Genomic DNA, 16,232 nt, shown 5'->3' on the forward strand with positions numbered 1-16,232 from the left:
TGTAAAATATATTTGACAATAAATGTGAAATATATTTGACAGATGTCACCACATATTTCAGGAATATTTGGAACATTTTCAACACAGTAATAATACAGCAAAATAGGAATTATAAGGATGATAACCTTTTACCAAACTACCATTTATAGAAATAAAGGACCTTGAATAAAAAAAAAAAAAAAAAAAAAAAAAAAAAAAAAAAAAAAAAACAACAAACAAGCAAAAAAACACACAAAACAAAACAATTCACAAGTCTTTTCAAAAAAGGTTAGATGGTGATGGGACGAGCCGCAGTGTTAGGGTTCTAAAGGTTATTCAGGTGTATTAATCAAAGGGGGTACCTTAAAATAAAAATAATGTGTTTTTGGGGAAAAGAAGAATTAAAAACAATTATATGTAATGAGTATTTTAGGAAGATCTTAAACAGCTTTAGCTTCTATTCTGGGATTTAGGTAATAATTTAAAAGTAGACTGTTTCTTTGAGAAAGAGTTCATAGTTTAGGGTCACTTTTCCTGTGTTCAAGATACTATTTCTTTTTTCTGTCACTATGATAAGAATGTTCAATGATGGTAAAACTTTTTAAGAATATAATCTTAGTTTTTGATATATCCTTAATTTGGATTAATATGGAGCTTTCCTAAAATGCTGATGCTTTCAGGAATCATTAAAATCCATTCTTGTTGTTGAATTGTATGAGTTTCTTATATATTTTCGATATTAGTCCCTTATCGGAGATGTTGTTTGCAAAAATATTCTCCCATTCGGTGGGTTGCTTCTTTATTTTGTCAATGGTTTCTTTTGCTGTGTAGAAGCTTTTTAGTTTGATATAATCCCATTCATTTATTTTCACTTTTACTTCCCTTGCTTTTGAAGTCAAATTCATAAAATCTTCTTTGAATCAAGGTGCATAAGTTTAGTACCTATGTTTTCTTCTATGCAGTTTATTGTTTTAGGTATTATGTTTAGGTCTTTGCTCCATTTTGAGTTAATTTTGGTATATAGTGACAAATAGCAGTCTAGTTTTATTGTTTTGCATGTGGCTTTCCAATTCTCCCAGCACCATTTATTGAAGAGGCTGTCTTTTCTCCTGTATGTTTTGGCTTCTTTGTTGAAAATTATCTGTCCATATTCGTGTGGGTTTATTTCTGGGTTCTCAATTCTATTCGATTAGTCTGTGTGTCTGTTTTTCTGCCAGTACCATACTGTTTTGATTATTGTTGCCCTGTACTACAAGCTGAAGTCAGAGAGTGTGATACCTCCAATGTTGTTCTTCTTTCTTAGGATTGCTTTGGCTATTTGAGGTCTTTTGTGGTTCCATACAAATCTGATGATTTTTTGTTCTATTTCTTTTAAAAATGCCATTGTGACTTTGATGGGGATTGCATTAAATCTGTACAATTCAACAACAATAACAACAACAAACCAAACAACCCGATTAAAAAATAGGCAGAGGACATAAAGAGACATTTCTCCGTAGAGGACATACAAATGGCCAATTGACATATGAAAAAATGCTCAACATCACTAATCATCAGATAAATGCAAATAAAAACCACAATGAGATATCACCTCACCCCAGTTAGAATGGCTATCATCAACAAGACAAATAATAACAAGTGTTGGAGAGGCTGTGGAGTAAAAGGAACCCTCACACACTGTTGGTGGGAATGCAGATTGGTGTAGCTGCTGTGGAAAGTCGTGTGGAGGTTCCTCAAAAAATTACGAATAGAATTACTATATGACCCAGCAATCTCTCTCCTGGGTATCTACCCAAAATATCTGAAAACATTTATCCATAAAGACTCGTGTGCTCCAACGTTCATTGCAGCTTTGTTTACGGTGGCCAAGACATGGACACAACCAAAATGTCCTTCAATAGATGAATGGATAAAGAAGTTGTGGTATATGTACACAATGGAATACTATTCTGCAGTAAGAAAAGATGAAATAGGAGCATTTGTGACAACATGGATGGATCTTGAGATTATAATGCTAAGTGAAATAAGTCAGATAGTAAAAGCAGAGAACCATATGAGTTCACTGATATGTGGTATATAAACCAAAAGCAACAAAAGAACAAGACAAACAAATGAAAAACAAAAACTCATAGACACAGACAATAGTTTAGTGGTTACCAGAGGGTAAGGGGGGAGGGGGTGGTAGATGAGGGTAAAGGGGATCAAATACATGGTGATGGAAAGAGAACCGGCTTTGGGTGGTGAACACACAATGTGATATGTAGATGATGTATTTCAGAATTGTACACCTGAATTTTATATAACTTTAGTAACAATTGTCACCCCAACAAACTTTAATTAAAACAAAAATCCATTCTTTATCTTCTGGGCTAAAAAACATGATTGCCATCTGATTTAGTGGAGTGTTTAATCATTTTCTCTCCTGTCCTATCATTTCTCCATTTAATCTAATGAAGTAGCCAATCCATTTCTCACCCACTGTAATCCTCTCTATAAGTCTGATCAGGAATCCCCGATATTCCAATGATCTATGACTTCATAAAAACCACCCCAAACCTAGTGGCTTAAAACAAAACCAGTTATTTCTTTTTCCTGTGGATCTGCAGTTGTTCCTTGCTCCAGAGAAATGGCTCATCTCTGCTGCAGGCAGGATTGATAGGAGGCCTATCTGGGGCCTGAGGGCTCACTTTTCTGTGGCTCTTTGATGTTGCTGGGAACTTGGTGCTGGTTGTGAGCTGGAGCTCAGCCTGGGATTCTCCCCACAGGACTGTGAGTCCTCACAGCACGGTGGCTGTTTTCTATCAGCAAGTAGAGACAGGAAGTGCGAGATGCCAGCCTCTTAAGGACCATGCCTGGAAGCTAGCCAAGCATCTTTTGCCTCATATTTTGTTGGCTACACAGTCATGGAATCCATCCAGATTCAAGGGGAGGGGACATAGACCTCCATCCACCTCTTAGTGAGAAAAGTGTCAAATAAAAAATGAAGTATGTTTGTCTAACTGTTAAATTTCATCTCTTGGCACGACCATCCCTCAGTATCTCTCCTCCCACATCCCAACTCCAACCACATCACAAGCCTGGATTCCAACTTCATCTATTTATTGTCATACTCCTTTTTTTGTTGTTGTTTTTTGGTCCTTATATATTATGTACCTGGACTGTTCTTTTCCAACGCTGTACCCAGCATAAAATCCACCTGGTAAAAATGTAATCAACTGTCTTTCATGAGTTAGCTAAAGCATCCCTTTCTTCTCTGAGATCTTTCCTAATTCCCCTCAGGAAGCTAGTCAGTCCTCTGTATCAGTGAGTTCTGCATTCCCAGATTCAACCAACCGTGAATCAAAAATATCGGGGGGGGGGGGGAAGTGTTATGGTGTTGCTGATGTGTAGTATGTATTAGGTTGGTGCAAAAGTAATTATGGTTTGAAAGGTTAAAAATAATTGCAAAAAACGCAATTACTTTTGCACCAACCTAATAGGTCTGCATAGTGCGTGTTTGCATCTATATGGAACATATACAGACTTTACTTGTCATTTTCTAGGCAATATAACAGTTATTTGCTTAGCATTTTCCATTGTATTAGGTATTGTAAGTAATCTAGAGATGATTTAAATGATACAGGAGAATATGTGTAGGTTATATGCAAATAGTAAACCAGTTTATATAAGGGACTTGAACACCCGCAGATTTTTGTATCTGTGGGGTCCTGTTACCAAGCCTTCCGCGGACACTGAGGGAAGACTGACTACACTACTATTAAGGATGCTTTTTTCTCAGTATTCACCTATTATATTGTCTTGAGCACAGTCTTTCTTGGCCACTGTTAGCATAATGCCTGGTGCATAGTGAGAATTTAATAATTCTCTATTGAATGTATTAATTCTGGGGAATTAGAGAGTAATTTTTCAAGAGACTGAATCTATAGTAAAAACCTGGAATCTTGCTCTGCCTCTACCATTCATGAATGTATCTGTATCGCCTAATCTCTTGTAGCCTCTCTTATCCTGAGTTTCTTTATTTCTCTAAAGAAGTAACAATGTCAGTTCTACAACTACAGGGGCATATGAGGATAAATAAAGATTACATGAAAAGCACTTTAAATACACAGAATGCTAGAAAAATACACAGTTTTTAAAATAAGACAAGTATTTATTAAATGCCTATAGGTAATACTTAGAAGAATTAAGCCAAAGAAATAAAGATGACTTTAATATTCCACTTTGTCCATGTAGTTATTGATTTAAGAGGAATTTTTTTGCGAATTGTCATGGTGCTGAGTGACTTTTTCTCATCCCCCAACTTTATTGAGATATACTTGACATTACATATAACATCATGTATATTATAAATATTGTATGCGATATAAGAAACTGTGTAAGTTTAAAGTGTACAAGATGATTATCTGATACACATATATATATTGACAAATAATTACCACCATAAGGTTAGTTAACGCCTCCATCACCGCATATAATTACTATCTTTTTTTTTTTTGTGGTGATAACTTTTAAGATCTACTCTCTTAGCAACTTTCAAATTTATAATACAGTGTTGTTAACTATAGTCACTTTGTTGTACATTAGATTCCCAAAATGTATTCATCTTAGAACTGGAAGTTTGTAAACTTTCATCAGCATATCTCCATTTCCCTTGCCCCCAGTCCCTGGCAACTATCATTCTACTCTCTATTTCTATGAGTTCAGCTTTTTCAGATTCCACATATAAGTGAAAACACACACTTACGTCTTTCTCTGTCTGACTTACAAAATAGAGACTTTTAAAGGTATCAATAGAAAGTTAATCCTCTTCTTGTAGAACGCTTCATTCTAAAAGTGTCAAGTGTTTACCTGGCGACAGGCAGTATTCAAGGAAAGATATATTTATAGTTTCAATCCCTGTTGTACTGAGGTTATGAAATTGAAAGAAAAAAGAAAAAGAAAACTTCTTAAGGAAGCAAACCTTTGGCCAGGTGATTAAAATCCAGATCCTTAGAAATGTATCCTTTGTGCAGTTATGAAAAAGCAAGGCATGCTGTGCTGTTGTAGCTCACCTATAGTGGGTTGTAAACATTTATAAGAAACAATCTGTGTTGCTGGTTCTGAAGGATCCAGAGAAAGAAGTTTATTTTAAATATATCATGTAGTTTGAAAAAGAATACAACATCTGTTGCTTAAGGGGTGGTCCTTCTGGTACTAGTGAACATAAAGGCCAGTTTTCTTAGTTTAAAATGACGTTGCTTTGTTCAAAGGTATGAGTATGTAGCTCCTTTCCTTGTGGGGAAAAAAAGAAGGGGGAATGTTTTCAGAGATATGAGTGTCCGGAACGGCCAGCTTTCTGAGTTGCAGGGGAGAGAGGTGCCAGCATAGACAGAATAGCCTGACAGACTAACCGATGCTGTTGAGGTGCCAACGCAGGCAAAAGCCGTAAAGAAGAAACTGTGAGCTCAGAATGCACAAGAACAGCATACGAGTAGGAGACAGTTTAATTCTGCGAGAGTAGCTCTAAGGGAGAGAGAGAGAGTGTTTATACTGAGCACAGGGGGAGCTTCCATGCTAGAACCAGGCTGGCCTGCGGTATACTGGAGGAGAAGAGTGTGCAGGCGCATATCAAGGACGGAAAAATTGTGGTGTAATATTGCTGGAAAAGGAAAGATGATTCTGTAAGGAAACGCAATCAAGGCTGTAAAGTCCTAGATATATAGCACAGGGGAATTGCATAAATTCAAAATGCATGAATGAATTCTCAGCAAAACGCATGCAAAAAGGATAGTCAAGGGAAGAATATATAAAAAACAAAGACTACACTCTTCTGATTGCCAGAAGACACCTTCATGAGGGGAAGATTGGTATAAATTGTTTTGAGTATCCCTTATATGCCTGGCAATTAATACATGCCAAAAATGTGTATTGTGTTAAAGTGTGCTTTAAACTTACAATAATATTATTATTGTGTTGATGAATTTATTATCATTCTTAAGGATTTACATGATTATTATTCTTAAGTCAAGTACATACAGAGTGTACAATTAATGTCCTCAAAAGAATTTTGAATGCCTTAACAGCTTTCAGTTATGTTTATGGGTATCCAAACCTCATTGGTTCAATAAAGTGACTGGTTACTACCAAAGTGGGGAAAGACTGCGTCTAAATATACTTTTCTGCATTCCTATATAGCCAGTAGAGAGAAGAGGAATACCGAATTGTCAACCCTAAACAGCGTTGTTGCTCTTATGTACTAAGAGTTGTACGTATTTGAGAAGAGAAAATATATTTCAAGTGATGATTCCTGGGAGAGTTCAGAGGTCAGCTTGCCCTTTCTCACTTTAATTCAGAATTGTTTAATTCCGAAATGAACTATAGTAAGGCAGAGACTCTCTTTGCACAGGTATTTATTTGTTCCTGTGTGAAAAGCACTGTTAAGTTTCACAGGTGAAGATCAAGGGGAGAAAAATAACGATGATATGACCGACAGTGATGAGAATTCACCCCCACTCAATTCGCCCATGATAGCTAAGGCTCTGGCTCAGCCTGATCACTCAAGTTGGCATGAGGAAGGAAACTGAAGGCAGAGCTGTATACGACAAAGCAGGGCTCCTTGCAAGCCCTGCCTGCTGCCCATCGCCACTTTACAGGACTGATGCCATCTAGCCAGCTCCTTCTACAAGCTTGTTTTGCATTTCCCTGTGCCTCAGTTTCCTCAGCAGCAAACTGTCCCAAGGTATGCTTGAAGTGAAAGACTATCTGAAGATGAGTGCAGTTCTCAACAACCTTAAATAATTTTCCAAAAAGAGGTCCATGCAAATATGGGGAAAATAATAAGGTTCTGCAAAACTATTGGACCATTTTTTGAGAGAGAACGTTTAGGTTTTGTTTTTTCCTTAGGAATTTGATACACATTGAAAGAGAGAGGTACTGAAAATGGTTTTATATTTCTGATTCACTATAAGATCTCCTGATACTGTTTGTGGCAAATGATGCTCAAATCTACTTATGTATACTTATGAAATATCTTATAAAATCGAAAGGGTACTGAATTTTTTTTTTTAAAGAGAAAAGTTATACTTGTTTTAAGTTCTCTTGAACCGCACTCCCTATTTCTGTTTGATACTACTACTTGGAATGTTCTAGTTTATAAAAAAACATTTCTCCAGTATAAGAGAGACAACTTTAGTGAGTCATCATTAGAGTTAAGTGAAGAGAAATCAAAAATCTGTTTACTTCGTCCATTACCTACCTCATTCTGTGCATACTTTTTCTGTTATTGATTGAATTATTTTCTAAATACATTGTGTCATGCAAATATTAGATTCCTACATCATTGAGAATTAAATTGAATTGAGTCTCTAGAGCAGTAGTCTCCAAAATCATATGCACTCGCCCATGAGGCACTGGGAAGTGAATGAAGTGATTAGAACTTATATTCATATTATTCTGTAATTCTAAAAAATTATTATGTATGTTTAATGATATACATATTATATCAGAATAATAACTTTTATGGAATATATGAACAAATATATTCCATATTTCTACAGAATTTTTGACTAATATATTTTATATTCACTATACATATGAAGAGCATATGTTATATGCACTTACATTATAGATTTTATATTTTAGAGCTACACTATCTGATATACTAGACATTAGCCAGAGATGCTGCTGAACACTTGAAATGTAACTATGTGACCTGTTGAAATAAGATATTATGGATATATTTAGTTACTTAATAGTATTATGGAAATATACTATTAAAATTACTTTCACCTGTTTACTTTTTTAAAATGTGTGCTAGAACATTTAAAATTATATATGTGGCTAATATATTTTCATTGAAAGAGCTTTTCTATATAATATATTGTCTAGACAATAAAAATGTTTTATATATTACAAATATATAAAATATACACTGGGGGATAGTTTTCAAAAATTTATAGAAATATGTCTACGTGATCAAACCACTATTATACAGTATTATAAAATTTAGTCCAGTTAAACTATTAATTAAAATATTTTATTAATTATAAATCGTTTATTAATTATTTTATGTATTTATGATTATTGTACTGGATACATTGTATTCTCTGCAACTTCCCATTTCTGAGCATTGCCCTCTCTGACTCTTTCAGTTCTGTAAATGTGGTTTTCTGGAAGTTACTCTGTTAATTTTCCTCCTGCCACAGATAATTGCAACTGATCCCAATTAGGTTGATCAGAATCTTTCTGAATTCTGAAATTGAGTCAGAGAATCATAGTCTGTTGAGTTGGCCAACACTGTAAAATAAGAAGCTCAAGAGCAGAGAGTGGGCATGTGTTCTGTCCTATGGAGAGATCCAGGCTGCTTTAAAAGACACTAGTGAAGAATGAAAGCAACAAAGATGAGATATGTAGATAATATCTTCTGCATGATTCTGAGGGTTACCTACGTTTCCCACTCATTAGGTTTGATAAAATGTCATAGGGTCCTTATAACACATTTTGAGTTTTGAAATAAAATTGTTTTAATTAATGTAGTTATCAGGAGCACAAAGAAACCTTGTTTTATTAATGCTTCATCTCATAGGTGATTTAAATATTGCGATGACAAAGCTTCAGTTTACTTCCTAATTATAGAAGAAACAGAAGACAGAAATTTCATATTAATCTTTGAAAATATGGTGTTTTTCTGATTTATAAAAAAAATATATGTTGATTAGGGACCAGATATATAAAATGCAGGATAATGTAAATAAATAAATATATATCACCTTATATCTGATCATTTCAAGAAAGTTTTATCAACAGTGTTTTATTTTATATGTTTGTATATTTATAATTGATATATCTATTTTTTTCCTAAAATTTATGCAATACCAGATATGCAATATTTTATTTAGTATCTGTTTCCTGTTCCTTATATCATAAGCACTTTATTATTACATTAAAAGTTTATTTAAATATGCTTTTACAATAATAGCATTAATTTCATAGTATAGGTATATTTTATTTACTGATCCTCTAAGTTTTTAAAGCTTTTTTCAATTTTTTTACTGGCAAAAATAATGCTGAGGTGAATACATATTCTCACCCATAAGTTTTTGACTGAATCTCTGGATATTTTCGTAGGGTAGAAAGTGAGATTCATTATGGATTGAAAAAGTCTGACCATTTTAACGTACTGATTTGTGTTGCAAAGTTCCTTATTAGAGAGTTTGTAATAAATTCATATTCTTAGCAGTAGTGTGAGTGCTCATCTCATTGGAATTTCACTTGTATGGGATATATTTTTAAGATTATCTAAATACTACTTTATATTTTGTTATAATTAAATACGTAATTCAATAATGTACACAGGTACCAACAGAAGATTTTTTAAATGAAATATATGTACAAAATCAAAACTTATTGAGATTTCAGAATATGTGCAAGACACAACGTTAGAAAAATCTAATAGTGATAAACTGTAAAGTATCACAGTGATATGGAAATGAAGGTATTTTAAACTATAGAGATAAGTATGGAAGGAACTTTAGAATTATATACAAAGCTGTATAAGAAATAAAAGTATACTCAAGCAATTAAGAATTACAGAGTTAGAAAAGACTAACTCTGTATTAAAGATGTATTAAAGAAGTAGAAAAATAATATAAACAAGAAGAAAATGAGCATCCAAATATGATTTAAAATATTGGATGTAGATCAAGAGGTACATAGTGGAAAAAGGAGAAACATCTGAAATTGAGACTGAGGCAACTACTGCGAAATATGTGGATAAAAGAAAAAGTAATCATCATGCTTATTTCTCTGTGCACGATGCCACCCCACATTTCTTTGATAATTGCCTTAAACTTGTCTTTGCATTTGTAAATAAATTTAAATGAATTCTCCAAACTCAAAGAGGTCATAGATAATAAGTGAAGTAATAAACAGCCATAGAGCGTAAGCAGAGGGTGTTACTTCTTAGACAACTGCTTTCTTGAGAAGCGGGTTTCATTATTTGAAACCAACTTGTCTACTTACCCCCTTTGATGTGTTGTTAAAAAAAAAGTTATACAAATTAAGACACTGCTTCTCTTCTAATTTTCTAAAACTTTGCTGAAGCAGAGAAAATGCTCCAAGGTTAATAAGTTAATCTTTTATCATATAGAACTTCATATATATTCTGTGATCATGTTCCAAAATGTGCCTTAAAACACTTCATTAATAAAAGCTGATGTCTTTACATTATAGGTAGGTCAATTATATTTGACATGATGACTGAATTTCATTAAAAGGTAGAAACATTAATCTTCCAAGTTTAAGAAACACTTTTTTTTTTGAAGACGAAGAAGAACATTTAGGAAGGGGAGTTTGAAATGCATGAAAATTTCACATTTGATTTAAGAGGAAATGTCTCACTTTGTTTTATATTAAGTATGTATCCTTTAGAATACGAACTCTGGAAAGTAAATGGCCAGTTTTCCTCTCAGCCCAGATTCCCCAAAAGCAGTGCTAAGAACAAGTTTTGCATGAAGGTAGTTTATTTGGGAACAGGATCTCCCAGGGCAGGAATAACTGGCAAGGGTATATGGGGTGACCTTCAAAGGAGAATAAAAAAATGTGTTTTAGAACTCTGACTACAAGGAGGGCATACATATGTCTATCAGCTCCTGCCTCCATTTGTCAAGCATGGCTCCATATTTCATATTTCTAGGTTCTTTCATATTTCATATTTCTTTCATATTTCTCGGTTACATGTGCATGAGGGCTAAATGAGTTCCCATGAGCACCCCAAACTGTGCTCTTAGAGAAACCCACCTATAGGAAATGGTAGGTAGACATCCTGGGTCTGTAGTGAGGTGCTTTAGCTTGCACCACTGTGAAACTGGTTGCACCCTCCACAGACCTGGTTACCACAGCTGGAGTAAGGGGTGAGACTAGGAGGATTTGAAATGAGGCCCAAGAGATATATACGCAGTCCAGGTCTTGCAGCACTCATAATCTCTTCACACTCGTAAATCCACAGGATTATTTGAACAAGGCAATGTTCCCAGTGGTACAACTTGTGCTGAGGTCATAAATGATATTTATTATTTACCTCTTCAAGAATTCATTCTAGATTTCTCTAATCCTTAGTCAGAATTTCAACTTGTCTACGTTGCTTGCCTAGAGAAATGATCCTTCAGGCCTGAAGCGACTAAATCTTTTATTGAATCATTTTATTGTACTACAGTTTTTGCACTTGTTTGTTCATAGTTAGTACTGCTCACAGAAGCACCAAGAGATGTTCCCATGAATCGCTTCTCTTTCAGACATACTACTCCACACTGCCCCACTATGTAGTAACAACCCTAGTTTCCTTTGGTGGTCACAGTCAATATTCCCTTACTATGATAACCTTTTTTCTTTTTTTTTTTGTCAGTTGTCCCTTTGATATGAGGATCCCAAAATAATAGTTATGGCTTCAAGTTCAGTGGAACCCTTACTGTATTCCTTGGTGAAAGGACCTCTATTTTTCACCAGGAACTCTAACCAGATGTTGTGGGAGCAGGAAGTATAAATTCTGCAAGTGTGTTATTGGAAATATTGAAAATAAGGGCCGAATATATTTCAAGCCCTTGGGCTATGGACCTGTGTACTTTAGTTATTGGGACACAACATTAGCTTTCGGTTTTGGTTCAGCACATTTACTTATTTTGGACGAAAGGACACCAACCCTATAGGATCTTATCCATAAACTGACAACTTAGCTGAGCCTTTAACAGAATTTAACATGTTTCTATTAGATTGAATAGCAAGGTTCTTGGTGGCAAGGTTTGTAATAAAAACTGACATGCTCCCATTGTTCCAACTTTTTTTTTCTGCCATAAATAGTTCCTTACCCTCACACACTAGTGTGTAATTGAAAATGTGAATGAGTGATGGTGCTAGAAGAGGCATTTTGGGAAGGGAAGACAGATCCATATTCCAGAGTAGATATTATCCTCCAAGATATTAAAGGTTAGATATAGTCGAAGTGCCAAAACACAGATAGCTATTTTTCTTGAGAGATGCTGCCATATTGAAGGCTCAGTGTCGTTTCAATGCTGGTTTCAGCATTGGCAGTAGTCCGATCAGCCTTGGTGAGGGGGACCCATGGTGTTGGGTCCATGTGTAACCTCCTTACCTTCTTCATGACTCATTTCTCCAGTATTGGGTGGCTGAGGAGAAAGGTTTGCTGACATTCCTGGGACATGTAATCCTGACTGAATGCTTTGTGCTTCCTCTGCAGGGAATACTTTCCTATGGGTCTTATTTGGGGGTGTGGAAATCTGCACATGGAGTTAATGACCAAGTGCATTTCTCACAATTCTGTCATTTAGAGCCATCCCTGAAAAGCAGTAGTCAATTTGTGGCCAGGGCCATTATCAATCCATCTGTAAATTAGGTCCAAGTATTTTTCTTCTTGGTCATTTCTAGGGCATTTCTCCAAAAAGGCCAAGTGTACATCAGAGTTAGCTGAAATGGGCCTGGGCCTTTTCTTCTTGTAATTTACTTGCATCTTCTGGATCTGCTCAGAAACCATCCTGAATGTATCATTTCTATCATGCAGTCGGTTGCTGCCTGCTGTGTGACATGATGGGCAGCACTAATCCACAGTTACTTAGAATCCCATGACCAGCTCTTAAATCTCTATTAGGGCTCATTAGTACAACAGGAGCTGTTTCTCAAGGGTTGGTAGTTCTATGCCACAGAAAGCATGGCCTTGCTGCAAAATCCTCAGAGTCTGTGCAGTGGCTCTTCCATTGTGACTTACCAGAGACTCTGCAAAGCCATTTTTACCCACCATGGATACTTCAAACATCATCAAATCTGCTAGGTCATATGATCTGAGTGTCAGGACAGCTTGCACCCAGCTTTAGACTTACTGCAGGACCTTGTGTTGCTTTGGGAACTATTTAAAAGTGTCAGCATTGTAAGTCACTTAATAAATAGGTCACAACAGAACTTTCAAATTTCCTTCAAATGTCAAAAAGGGCCACCAAGTGACGTACTTTCTTTTTTTCATCATAGGATGTAGAAAATACAGCAACTTGTTCTTATTTTAAAAAGGATGTCTCAGTATTTTCCTGATCACTGACACCTGCAAACTTCACAATACAGTAAACCTTTGAATCATCATGATATTTATCTTCGACCCTCTGGCAATTGTGTCTTACCAGATTACTTACTTCCTTTGAGTTCCAATTAGTATTATTTCACAATCTAGTCAACCAATAATGTTCTGCATTATGTTAAGATGATCAAATTCCCTGTGAAACAGGATAGTTCTCTGAGGACAGAGTAGGGTATGTGAGAAAAAAGAGTCAATGTGTACTGCTGTCTCTCCCATGTAAAAGAGAACTCATTCTATCTTCCGTACTGGTAGACATTGAAATGTACCCAATAGATCAGTAGCCACATACAAAGTACATTTCTTATTATCTTTGTGCAGATACATCCTCTGGGTCCTCCCAGAGAAAATAGTCAGGTAGTGGGTTTCTTAATTTCTCATAGTAAATTTATTTAAATATTTTTATTTCCTTAAGTCTTCTGATCTCTTTCTCGGTACTATTCCAAGGAAGTTTCATAGTCTCTATCTCATTTAATATAGACCCATCATTGGATCCAAGCAGCAAAGAGTCATCCCTATAGTGCATTAGGACCAAAACTGAGTGTCCTTACTAGGACGTTGAACTCTGACTTACATGCTTCTAAACCAATAAATTATCCTCTATTTAGCCTACATTCTGCTTTATCCCTTCCATTGACTACCACCCAGTGTATTATCCTCAAGACCACTTACTCAGACATATATTCCTCTGGTTTCTGCTGGTACATACATTCTAGCAGTCTCTGAAATTCCTTCAGTGTATTAAAAAAAAAAAATGCATTTCCCTGTTTCGGCTGTACTGAGACCTAACCTTCATTTTTAGCCTGAAAACAATGAGGAGATGTGAATATACGTTGTAAGGAGGACAAAAATCTATTTAGTCATCTGCCTTAGAGTCTCTGTAGTAGTTCGGCATTGGAAGGGTACTTTCTTTATCAAGGGAGATAAGGCTGCTTTAAGGATATCAGCACGTTCAAGATTCTTAAAATTTTCCACCAAAAAGAAAAAAAAAAATCTCCCCCACTTATTTTTTTCATAGTGATGCTTTTCTTAATAGGGTTCTAACTCTGACTTAGAAGATCTCCCCAGGCCATGTATTTAGTCCTTTGGCAGCTCTGCCACCCTCAATAAAATTTCCTTTGGCAGCTCTACCAGGCCACAATAAAATTTTGGGTCTGATTTTCTGTAGGGTGCTTGCTGTGGCTATCGGAGATGCGGATCTCCTTAAACACTCTTCTAGAGTCCTTCTTTCTTTTCAACAATGATTTTAATTGATAGTGTGTCATCCTATTTCTTTTTGCTTTGCTTACAAAGCAAGCAATTAATGGCACCGAAATCCATTTCTTAAAATTATGTCTTGTAAAATGTGATTCTGGTAGCCATAGATAGCAACATTTTAACTTTCCATCTATACTTCATTCCAATCCACCAAAGGCAGGATTCTTACTAATTATGATGCTCTTGCATTGCTAGGGTCCTACCACACATACCATCAGCTGTCTGACTGGCACTTGATCCAAATTCCAAAACCCATTCTGAAGATCTGTTCTGTAGAATGTGGGGACAGAGTCCCAGAGAGCAGTTTCCAGGCTCTCAGCCTCGCGTGTGTATGTGGGGGGGGATGCTGGCTCAGGTAGTGGTTGGCCATTGGCTGTAGCTGGTTGGCCAATTGGCTGCTGATGTAACTGCTGTGGCTGCGTTAGTTGGTTGGCAGGCAGAGAAGTGGACGGCAGATTGCGGATCAGGTGGATCCTGCTTTGTGTGTCTCGTCTAGCCGCAGGTGAGAATATAGTGGTCTGACTCCCCTACCTATGGCTCCGTGGGTGTTCCTTTTTGGCCTCACCATATCCTGCATTCTTATGTGGGGAGCGGGTCCAGAGACCCTGCATAAGTCCCTGCATGACATAGAGTCAGTTCAAATAACAACTATCTTTGCATGGGTCCCCAAGAAAGCAGAGCTGGAGATAAAAGATTACTTGAAGGGAACTGGAGTGAGGGATGGGAGAGTAAAACAGGGGAGGAGGCAGAGCTAAAATAAAGGTGCGTCATTAAGTTGGCAGTCAATATGAGAAACTGCAGGTTTACTCTGCTGCACTTTATGAAGTGTTTTATGAAATGTGTCTTAGAATGATCTGCCTGGGGGATGGAAGGAGTCAGCATTTATTCTTTGGCTTTCATCTCGCATTGGTTAAAGATGGCTCCTGGGCGTTCACTCCCCCATGTCTCTAAATTGCTCATGCTTAAATGCTGAGCGGGTATCTGCAAACATCCCACACTGAGGCATTAGAAAAATCTTGATGACAAGAGACATGAAGCACTCACCTAAAGTATCACCTATGTGAAACGTATCAAAGTTAGTGAAGATGGAAAGTTCACTGCAACAGCAGCTGAAGTAAGAGGTGGGGTCAGGAGCATTTAAAGTGGGGGCAAAGGAAGTCTCTGATTTGATGTGTAGGCTAATAAGTGGCTTTAATGATAAATGTTACACATTCAAATGCTTTCTTTTTAAAATTTATTATGTTTATGAGAAAGTCTCATACAATTGGACTTTGACTATAGTATAGTCATTTTAGGTCTCAATTGTAAATGATGGAAAAAATTGATGAAAGCAAAGAATTCTACAGCTTCCTTGTGAGCAAATTGTGTAAATCAGTTCCCAATTTGTTGGATGAGTCTCATCATAGTTTTTTTTTGTCCTTTCAATTTCTGCAGTTGTGTTTGTCTCCAGCTATATTTATCAACGGTTTATATCTAGTGGATATTACACAACAGAGTGATGCTGCTGTGGATAAAATATGTTGCGCTATTTTATTTATAAATATTTGCAGGAATTGGATCAAAGCTCATTAGCAACTACACTCATATCTTATTTTATTGTGTTTTGCTTTATTGCACTTTGCAGATGCTGCAGTTTTTGCAAATTGAAGGTTCATGGCAACTCTGTGTTGAGCAAATTTATTATTGCCACTTTTTAAAGAGCATTTGCTCACTTTGTGTCCCTGTGTCACATTTTGGTAATTCTCACAATATTTCAAACTTTTTCATTATTACTTTTGCTATGGTGATCTGTGATCTGCGATCTTTGATGTTACTGTTGTCATTGTTTTGGGGTTCCATGAACTGTGCCCATATAAGACAGCAAACATAATTGCCAAATGTGTGT

This window comes from Rhinolophus ferrumequinum, chromosome 2 (genome assembly GCF_004115265.2).
Source record: "Rhinolophus ferrumequinum isolate MPI-CBG mRhiFer1 chromosome 2, mRhiFer1_v1.p, whole genome shotgun sequence".
In the NCBI taxonomy this organism is placed as follows: domain Eukaryota; kingdom Metazoa; phylum Chordata; class Mammalia; order Chiroptera; family Rhinolophidae; genus Rhinolophus; species Rhinolophus ferrumequinum.